Raw genomic sequence first — 10,701 nt, 5'->3', positions numbered from 1 at the left:
AAACAGGGAACACCGCTTTTAACGAAAAACATCCTTTTATTTATGATGCAAATTTTGCAAAACAAAACATGAGGTGGCCCTTACAATGAACCATTACGTTTCGGGCAAAACGTATGGCTTCCATGCAGATAAAATTGAAAACAGAAAATATTACTCTTCAAGTAGAGTGACGGTGATGATCTGTTCGGCCTTCCAGTTCTGGACTTCCATTCCTGGTACGCACGGCTTTATCCATTGATCCATCTCGCGGTCACTGTCAACTTCTTCACTCACCATGCAGATGTGATCTGGATCCAGCATGCCAACACTGGTGAATGTGAATGACGGACGACGTCCTCTACCTTGTCCAGACGAGCCTCGGCCCGGCTGATAACCCACTCCAAATCTATCTTTCTTAGCGGCAATGTCCATCATCTTCCCCCAACCAGGAGCTTCTCCACTTTTCACCACCTCATCGGCCTGCTTATACGAAGAAATGGAAGGTTTCTCCTCTTCTTTTGCAAAAAGAGCATTCTCCACCTTAACGGTTTCGAATGCTTGACTTGGCGTTTCCCATATCTCACCGTCCATTTCCACGTATTTGAACGACGATAGGTGGCTGACAAAGATGTCTTCCTCTCCACAGACTGTGACGACCTGCCCGTCCCAAATATACTTCAGCTTCTGGTGCAAAGTCGAAGTCACTGCCCCAGCAGCATGAATCTATGGGCGACCCAACAGGCAACTGTATGCCGGCTGAATATCCATGACATAAAATACCGACTTGAACACCTCGGGCCCAATCTTCACCGGAAGCTCCACTTCACCGAACACTGCCCTCTTAGAACCGTCGAAAGCTCTCACTATCAGGTCAGTGGGCGTCAAAATTAACCCTTCACAGTCCAGCTTCGCCAGGGCTTTCTTTGGCAACACGTTTAAAGAGGAGCCGGTATCAACCAACACGTGCGAGAGCATGGCCCCTTTACATTCCAAAGCAATGTGTAAAGCCCTATTATGATTCCGCCCATCCACAGTTAAATCCATATCAATGAAACCCAGCCCATGGCTGGCATTGACATTTGACACCACCGTCTCTAACTGATTAATTGTGATCTCCTGAGGAACATAGGCCCTCTTCAGAATTTTCAACAAAGCCTCTCTATGCCCCTCGGAGCTCAGCAACAACGACAAAATTGAGATCTTGGATGGGGTCTGCTGCAGATGGTCAACAAGCTTGTACTCTGACTTCTTGATGATCCTCAGAAATTCTTCGGCTTCATCATCAAGTTCTTTCTCCGACCCACCAGGCGCCGGTGTCACCACAAGAGTACCTTCATTTACCACTTGTTTTCCCCTTGCCCTGGCTAAAGCCTCGGCCTTTTCCTTCTTTTCTTTTTCTCCATCCCCACTCCTCAAAGCGTCCGAAGCAAACAACCTTCCGCTGCGAGTGAAACCACTGGGTCCGGCATTATCCACCTTTGAAACGGTGGTTTCACTTGCAGTTTGATCCTCCAACTTCTCCCCATTACCGTACACCTCCCCACCATAATGCCACGACACGGCGTCATCTTTGTCATAAGGAATTGGCCCAGGTACCGTGATAGTAACTGGAGCCGCATCTGCCAGCGTTGACAAATCGACCAGATCGAAAAAGATAGTTATGGTGGAGACATCCTCCTTCACCAAATCAACCTTCTCAAACTTGAGGTTTCCCTCGTCCATCAGTCTCTGGACAGCCTCCCTCAATAATATACACCCATCAGGAACAACAGTGCACGCAGCACAACAATCATCGCAGCCCGGAAAGACCCCCTTCTTCAACAATAACCTCTTGACCTCAGCCAAGGGAGTCTTCAACTGATCCACATTCAACAGCCCAATTCTGTCCTCCTCAGAAATTGCATTCACCCCCATTTGACCATGCGCAGGCATGGGATTAGCATTCACATTTGGAGATGGTGCAAAGTTGATGGCTTTAGAATCCACCAAGTCCTGGACCACATGCTTAAAAGCTTTGCAATTCTCTACGTTGTGTCCAGGGGCACCTGAGTGAAATTCACATTTGGCGTTTTTATCAAAACTGGTTGGCCTCTAATCAAGTCTCAACGGAGCCAAAGTTCTCATCTGGACCAACCCCAAGTCCTTCAACTTCTTCAACAAGAATGAATAGGTCACAGGTGGTCTATCGAATTGACGATCATTCATTCGTCCTCGCACCTGATACCCGGCCCTCTACGGTCTCTGTTGAAACGGCTGCCGTTGCTGTTGCGGTTGTTGCTGCTGTTGTTGTGCAGACTGATTATCAGCAGGAATGGTTACCGCAGCAGTGTGCTGGTAGTAACGATCCCTACTCTGTCCTCTTTGGGTATACACGGCACTAGTATCACCCTCTTTTTTCCTCTGACCATTTCCAAAGGGCTTCTTCGACCCAGATGACGAAGCACTACCCTGGATTTTCCCCAGCTTCAACCAACTTTCAATTCTTTCTCCGGCCACCACAATATCAGCAAAGTTAGTAACCGGGCAACCAACCATCCTTTCTGCAAATGTACCCTAAAGAGTACCCATGAACAGATCTGACATTTCTCTATCCACCAATGGAGGTTGGACCCTGGCAGCCAGCTCCCTCCATCTCTGCGCATACTCTTTAAACCCCTCATTAGGCTTCTGAGACATACCCTGCATCTGGGTACGACTAGGAGCCATGTCAGCATTGAACTGGTATTGTTTAAAGAACGCATCTCCAAGATCTTGCCAGCTCTTGATGTCAGAAGATTTCAACTTAGTGTACCATTCCAAGGATCCTCCAGACAGACTGTCCTGGAAAAAGTACATCCACAACTTCTGATCCATCGTATAAGCAGAGATCTTACGGACGAAGGCCTAAAGATGAGTTTCCGGACAAGAACTCCCATTGTACTTGTCAAACGCAGGCGCTTTGAACTTTTGTGGGATCACAATCCCCTCGACCAGCCCCATATTAGACATGTTGACAAACCCTAGAGTAGCATGGCTTTCTAAGGCCCTTATCTTTTCCGCCAGCACTTGAATCTCTTTGTTGGTGGTTGGACACCATATTGGCCAAATGGTTCATTCAACATGGAGAATTGATCTGCTTCCCTGTCCTCCTCTCTATCCTCCTCAGCCCCAAAGAAAGGAGGAAACAGACTGTCTTTCAAATTATTGCCCATCGGACCTGGTCTACCGCTTGTAGCAGCACCAAAACCCCTAGCATTGTTGATCACCACGCCAGCAGTTGTCTTCTTTCCAAGATCTCCTCCATCCCTGGAACCACCAAGGCCATGGTTGGAGACACCCTCCAAATTGACACCACTGTTAGCAGTTGAAGCCCGCTCGAGCTTCTCCACTTTATCAGCAAGTGCTTTCTGCCCTACGGCAAACCCTTGCATGACGTTGATTAATTCATTCATCTTCTCCTTCAGCTCGAGAAAATCTGTATTAGGTAGATCCATCAGCCTAGGTGTGTTGCGTCTGGTAAAATATCGGTGCGGACGGGTTGTGTGCAAGGGAATGACTCTACGCGCACGAGCAATGATTCCTGTAACAAGCAAGCACGTTAGAAACGAACACCTGCAAAATAGAAGACAAGTTATTATGATTATGCATAAATGCAATGTCTATCCATATGAGGAACACTCGGTCTTTCGATCCTGGCTTCATCGAGACGGATAATAATCCGGCAGCAATATTCTGACACTCATCATTTGATTTCATCACACAGATCAGAGATATATGATTTAGAAAAGATACCGCCCAACTGTCGCATCCGCAAAAAACAACCGGCGGGCTAAAACAAAACAACACAGAGCCGCCACCGTGTGTTATTTATCCCAAAAGAGGGAAAGGAAACGCTCGAAGTAAACCTGGAAAAAGCATGGTCTCGCGACCAAAGAGAATGGGATCGGGAGTCGGTTACGCAAGGGGAAGGTATTAGCACCCCTCACGTCCGTCGTACTCGACGGGATCCACGCTCAAAAGATAGAAAAGGTTGCTAAAACAAACACCACACACACACACTGAAAACAACACAAGTGGAGGAAGAGGGGAGAGGGCTCGCTAGGACATCGCATCCTATGCCTACGTATCTCGTCTGGAACGAGAATCAGAGCTACCGTAGTTCGGCTCACGCACGCCGAAACAAACACACGCACAAAAAGGCAAACATAGAACCCGAACGCCAATAGCTGGACTTACATCAGCTTCCGAACCAAACAAACCCACACTGGAAACCAGATGCCACTTGATGGACTTATACCGGACTCCAAGCACACAACAAGAGGATACGGAATGCCAATTGTTGGGCTTACATCCATCTCCTACACACACAAGAACAAACAAACAACAAGCTACTAAGGAGTCGGGAACTCGAGCCTAGCAACTGTCAAGCAAACACACACAAAGAGAAAAAGGGGTTTGCCCGGAGAGATCTCGTGCGACCTCCTGCCTACGTACCTCATCTGGTATGAGGATCAGGGCAACGTAGTTCCCCTTAACAGGGGAGATACTATCTCCTAACCAGAGACTGGGAAATGACCAACTAAAAGGGAGACTGACTCGAGCCTAATAGTTATCATGTATTCCACAATTGTCCTAGGTTGAGTTTTCTATCTACTTGCACAGCAGCAAGCTAATCCTAACCAAGAAAAGCAAAGCATGCAAGCACAATCAAAACAAATCAAACATTCACAGTTAGCACACACTATATACAGACAGATGTGGCTCAATCAAGGGTTAGACTGCCAAAGCAAGTCAACTGTATCAGGGTGGTGTTAGCTCTTAACCCTGACATTGAGAGTCAGGGTGAAGCTGATGAAATAGGAAGTGAGGGGTGTGCCTCACAGCTCTTATCCCTGGCCAGGGAGAGCTTCAGACAATGAAGTGTGGGTTCAGAAAGTGGGAACCCTTCTACACTTATGACACTGACTCAACTGTTCAACTGTACAAGGATCTTGGGTTACTATCCTCAAGGCATCAACATGTAATGTGAGCCAAGGGATGACTCAACAGAAGAGCAGGAGATGGATTGCACATCTCTTGTGTCTGCCAATTGCCTTATTCAAGGTCTTTTCCTGCTTGGGGACAAAGATAAACAAGCACAATCGTTGCCTTTTAAGGAGGACTTCAGACAGGTGCCTGGCCAAGTAACAGGCCAGGTCTTCCAGACTACATGGAGGAAAGAAATTCTACCTCAATTGGTTAACTCAACCAAGCAACAGCACAAGCAAGTTCACAATGAACTAGAACAACTAAGGTACCTGAAATCAATCTAATTCAGTCAGTACACAGTTCAAACAGTTAAACAGGCAAGTTAATGATTACACAGTTAACTGTACACAAGCAATGCATCATGCAAAGCATAAGCCTATGCTCAACACAAATGAATTAGAAACCACCTACAAAACAAAATTAATGTTAATCAACATCATTCAAAACAAGCAACTCAAACCAAGTGCATTAATTCCTCCATTCCATTTGCCTTTTGTCCTGAAAACACAACTCAATCATGAGAAGCAAACCCCTAGGACAAAGCCTAGGGTCCAACAGGGATCAAAAATTCAAAACAGAACATGAAAATTATCAAAAATCAAGTTCAATCAATTAAGAATCATGTCCAATTGGTCTCATGTTCATATCATCAACCATTATCATTTCATGAAGCAAATAGTGCAAAACATGTCATTTCAAAGCTCATTGGACCAAACAGAATGAATCAATTCAAACTCAATCCAAAAAAATTCAATAAATCTCCAAACAATTCACAGCTAAACAGCATTCATTACATGTCAATCACACCAAATTTCAAGCCAATTGGAAAATGGGAAGCAAGTCAATTAAATTCATCAAGTTAAAGCATGCTCATACAAGTCCAAACAAGGCACAATATCATGTATCAACTTCAAGAAAGCATAAAACAGTGTAGGAACATGATAAATGCACCAAACCAAAACCATGACAAACCTTAATGTGTCTATAATCACTCCACAAAATTTCAAGTCCATCCAATACATATCAAGAATTTCACAAAACATTTAAAAACATGACTCACAAAAGATACACATTTGGTCAAACAGAAAGGAAATTCTCAATCAAATTGGAAACACATCCAAATATTCCACAAAAATTCACATGTGAACCTAACATCCAGAAGTGTCAACATGCAAAATTTCAGCTCATTTCAAATTCATATGGCATGGTAACAAAATTCATGAAGTTGCACAAGAAATGGTGTGACACAAATTGTCACACCTCTAATGATCATGTCATATCTCACAATCCAGGAACTCAAAAATCACAAACTCAAAGCCAAAATGTCCATTAAGGTCTCTAGAATAAGCATGCAAAATTTCAGGAATTTCCAATTAAGCATCATCATTTCATGATCAAAATACCAAGCAATATGCATGAAACCACATACATGAGCAAACCCTAGGCCATTTTTAATTTCACACGTGCACAATTTCCACAAAAATATCCATTAAATTGTAGAGATCATGAGGATCATTCCACAAAAAATCTCACATTATTTGAACAAAAATTGAATGAGATATTGATTTTCTAATATCATGAAAAAAATAAAAAAAAAGTGAAATAAGGCATGTGAAACATGGAGCATATGGAAATAAATGTCCAAAAGGCCAAAAGGGAAATGGTGTGGCACGGAATCGAAGGCGGTTCCATTTTAAAAGCTGAGCGCGCGCAAACAACTACCAGCATGAACAGTAGCGCTGAACCGGATCAAAAGAGGAAATCTGGAAAATATTTCACGTGTTCATACGCGTTCATCATGTGTTCATCATTCAAGAACAAACTCTCACCAAATCACACAAACCTTATATCATTAGAAAGGTCTTTCAATGCACATTCACAATATCACATCCATTAATCCTAATTCATCCTAATTTAAGAGAATCAAATCAAAACATATTTGAGCACAAAACTTCAAATCATCATAACTTCCTTGTTTCTCAACCAAATTTAGTGGTTCAAAGTGCAGAATGATCTACTAAGAAAGATCTACAAGAAGCATCAAACAATTTCAAGAATCATTGAAGTCGAAATCTGACCTTAATTTGAAGACAGTTGTGGATCGTGCGTTTTTTGGCCTTGGAATTGCAAAACAGAACTTCTATCACTCTTGTATAGGTGAATGGAACAAGGTTTGTTGCTTAATTACACACGATCTAGCTCAAATCTTGAATTGCCATTGATGCACCTCTCTTTAACAGTCCATGAATTTGCTTGCAAATGATGATTCCTTGCTTCAATTAGCTTCAACAATGATTGTAGATGATGAAACAATGAAGATCTTGGCTAGGCTTGTGAAGAAATTGCAAAGAAGTGAAGATGAAAAGTTGAGAGAATTGTGCAATTTTGGATCTAGATCTGAGATGAATGAATGTTAATCTGATTTTCTGTTATGATTAACCATTTATATGATGCACTAATCCATTTTGTTAATCAAGTTTAGCCAAATGTGAGTGATTAGTGAAAATGCACTTTTATGCTAAATGGTAATTAGCCAATCCACCCTCACTTATGCAAATCCAATGTAACAGTAGAATTTTCTGGTTTGAGCAAGTTTCAAATGGTATTTGTGAGTTATTGCAAGTGGAATCATGTGAAAACAAGGCTTAATTCTCAAAATGCACTTTTTCCCTCCAAATTCAAAATTGGTTCACTTGAAAAATGGACTTTTTATGTGATGAGTTTTCATGAAATGCAATGCTTGTTTTGGATAGAGGACATCAAAAGAATTTTGCTCAAAGAAACCTCACTCCATTTGGCCTTGTGAATCAAAAGTTATGCCACTTTGAAATTCAACTTTTTTTGGATAATGATCAATCCATAACTTGCCAACCACACATGAGAAATTCATGTTCTTGGACTTTTTGGAAAGGTGAGAGCAAGATCTACAACTTTCATGTTGGACAAAATTTCATTTGAAACATTTTTGGACATGTAATTTTGAGGAGAAAAACTTTCCATTTTTGGCAATTTCAATTACAAGTCACTTTCTATTTTTGGAAAGTTTCCATCTGACTTTATTTTCTTCATTCTTGATGTTTGAAATGTCAAATGAAACTTGTTTGGACATGAATGAAGTGTATCCAACTCTCTCCCACCTCCAAATCCATCAATTCAGGCACAGTTGACCACAGTTGACTTTTCCTGATTGATAGATGAATTGGCCAGGCATTGATCCACTTGAGCCTCAAACTTCTGATGAAATGGCTCAATGATGAAACCCTAGCTTCCATAAGCTCAATATAATCATATGATGATCCCCATATCCATTGAAAACCTCATCTTCTTAACAAACCCTGATTGGCCCAATGCAGATGATTAGGGTTGACCAGAGGTCAAAACCCTAATCTCAAGGTATCTGATCAAGCATGATGAACCTCTTGGTGATGACAAGACCATGATGATGATGATGTACCATTTCAACCAAGATAATGCTCAACCCTCCTTGAGAATCAAGAAACCCTAATTTGAATCACACATCCTCAGATGGTTAATGATCAATCCAATGAAACCCTAGCTTGCATCTCAACCTCTATATCTTCTGACCAAGACCTAGGAGGATGACTTGCTCAATGTAGCCACATGATATGCAAATATGCAATGCCTAATGACCTACAAAATGATATGCAATGCTCAAGCTAGTCCCAAGAGAGGAGGGCAAATTTTGAGGTGTTACAGCTGCCCCTATTCAATCCACTGTGAACCTGTCGATATGAATAGCCTCGGCTTTCAGATGATCAGGGTGAAGAGTGATTGAATACCAAGAACAGACGAACAATTTGCACTCTGATGGGGAATAATTAATAATGCCTGTCAGAATCGGCAAAGAAACAACCTCGAAAAAAAATCCGTCTGGTACGGAGAAAACTCGGCCTGAACCCCAAAACAGAAACGTCGACCTGCATACCAAAATAAATGGTAACACAGGGATAACCACGGCCTGAACACTACATCCCCTGGGGATTATCATCCGTTTTCAATGTTTTTCTTGAACCCCGAAATTTTCTTTCGCACAAATGATCCCGGATCACTGCATTTGAACCCCGACGTCTTGTTTGCCAAAATAATGAACCCCATTCTCCATTTGAACCCCAGTCGCCTGACGATAACTTGTGATCGCCATTGTGAACCCCGTTCTCCAGAAAATGCCGCAACATTTCCCTTTCTCCATTTGAACCCCGTTATCCAGAAAATGCCTCAACATTTCCCTTTCTCCATTTGAACCCCGTTCTCCAATTTCTTGTGATAATTCCGCTGGCAACGTCGGAAATAACACCCAACACCATTCTGAGGGTGACATATCAGAGGGTACACCTTCACAAAAGGAAGGTAACATGTGCATCTCTTCCTCAGAAGACACCCATAGCGACTTCCATTGGCCTCAGCCCAAAGTCTAAGGTGACACATGAACAGAAGATAATCCCGAGGACCTCATCCCGGATATAATCTTCAACTCCAATCTCTATTTGGACCCCGTTCTCCAGAAAATGCCTCAACATTTCCTTTTCTCCAATTGAACCCCAATTTTCGCGCTGATCGCGTAACGTCCTTCGATTTTATTTCCATCTCCGCCCTACGGAAAAGTTTTCTCCAGTATCGCACTACTGGAGAACATTGCTGATCTGACATCATGATGCTTAGACTCCTCAGAGTAACATCTCCCAACTTCTGTCTCGCACGACAGAAATCTCCTCCAGTATCGCACTACTGGGGAATATTGTTAATCCATCACCACGATGTTAAACTCCTCAGAGTAACATCTTCACCCTCCGGCGAAACCAAAACCTCAAACGGTAACCACGGCTCGAGTAACTGATACTTACAATGCTGCTGATTTTCCAACTAGTGAAACCACTCCTCAAACGGTAACCACGACTTGAGTAGCATCTACCCACTGGCAAAACCAAATCTCAAACGGTAACCACGGCTCGAGACTAGCCTATGCTTGCCATTATGATGCATGATTGATTTTTCTGCGTAATGCTCCCTGATTATGGAAATGCTACGCGATTTATTATGCATTATGCTATGCTTAGTCTACATGATGAATGTATAAAAAGTATCCCCCTCAAGGGACTCTTCTGGGGAGCTCGAGACACTCTGCTGAGGAACTCGTCAATACCCCGATCTCCACCCTGCTGGGGAATAGCGCTGCTGCTGGGAAAAAGCAACCCTTGCTGGGAATAAACCTCCTTCGCACCCAATCCGCTCGAGGAATTGCTGGGGAAAGAACCACCCATGCTCTGTGGGGAAACAACAGTCTTCGACTTGCTAGGGATATCAATCCCGGCTCTGCTTGGGAAACCACCACCCACAGATACTTCCGCTGGGGAATAACAACCTCCAGACCTGGCGACTGGGGAAGCATCAATCTGAAACCTGCTGGGGATAACCATCCTGACCCTGCTAGGGAACCACAGACCTTGAATCTGCTGGGGAATTAGTCGTTCCGACTCGGCTTGGGGAGGAGGACAGTCCGGTACTGAACACCCGTCGACTCGTCGAACCACGGTATCCATATCCCACTCCCCTGTCAACTTTCCAATTTTGAGAACTCCCAGACTAGTCTGGACTTTTTCTGCTCTATCATCTCGTATTCCCCACTGTTCCGCGCTCGACGGAGAACGAACTCCTGGGATTTATACAAACTTTTCAATCTTCCGACTTTGAAGAGTC

The sequence above is a fragment of the Lathyrus oleraceus genome, chromosome 1, assembly GCF_024323335.1.
Source record: "Lathyrus oleraceus cultivar Zhongwan6 chromosome 1, CAAS_Psat_ZW6_1.0, whole genome shotgun sequence".
NCBI lineage: Eukaryota > Viridiplantae > Streptophyta > Magnoliopsida > Fabales > Fabaceae > Lathyrus > Lathyrus oleraceus.
Note: the sequence above shows the minus strand (reverse complement) of the source record.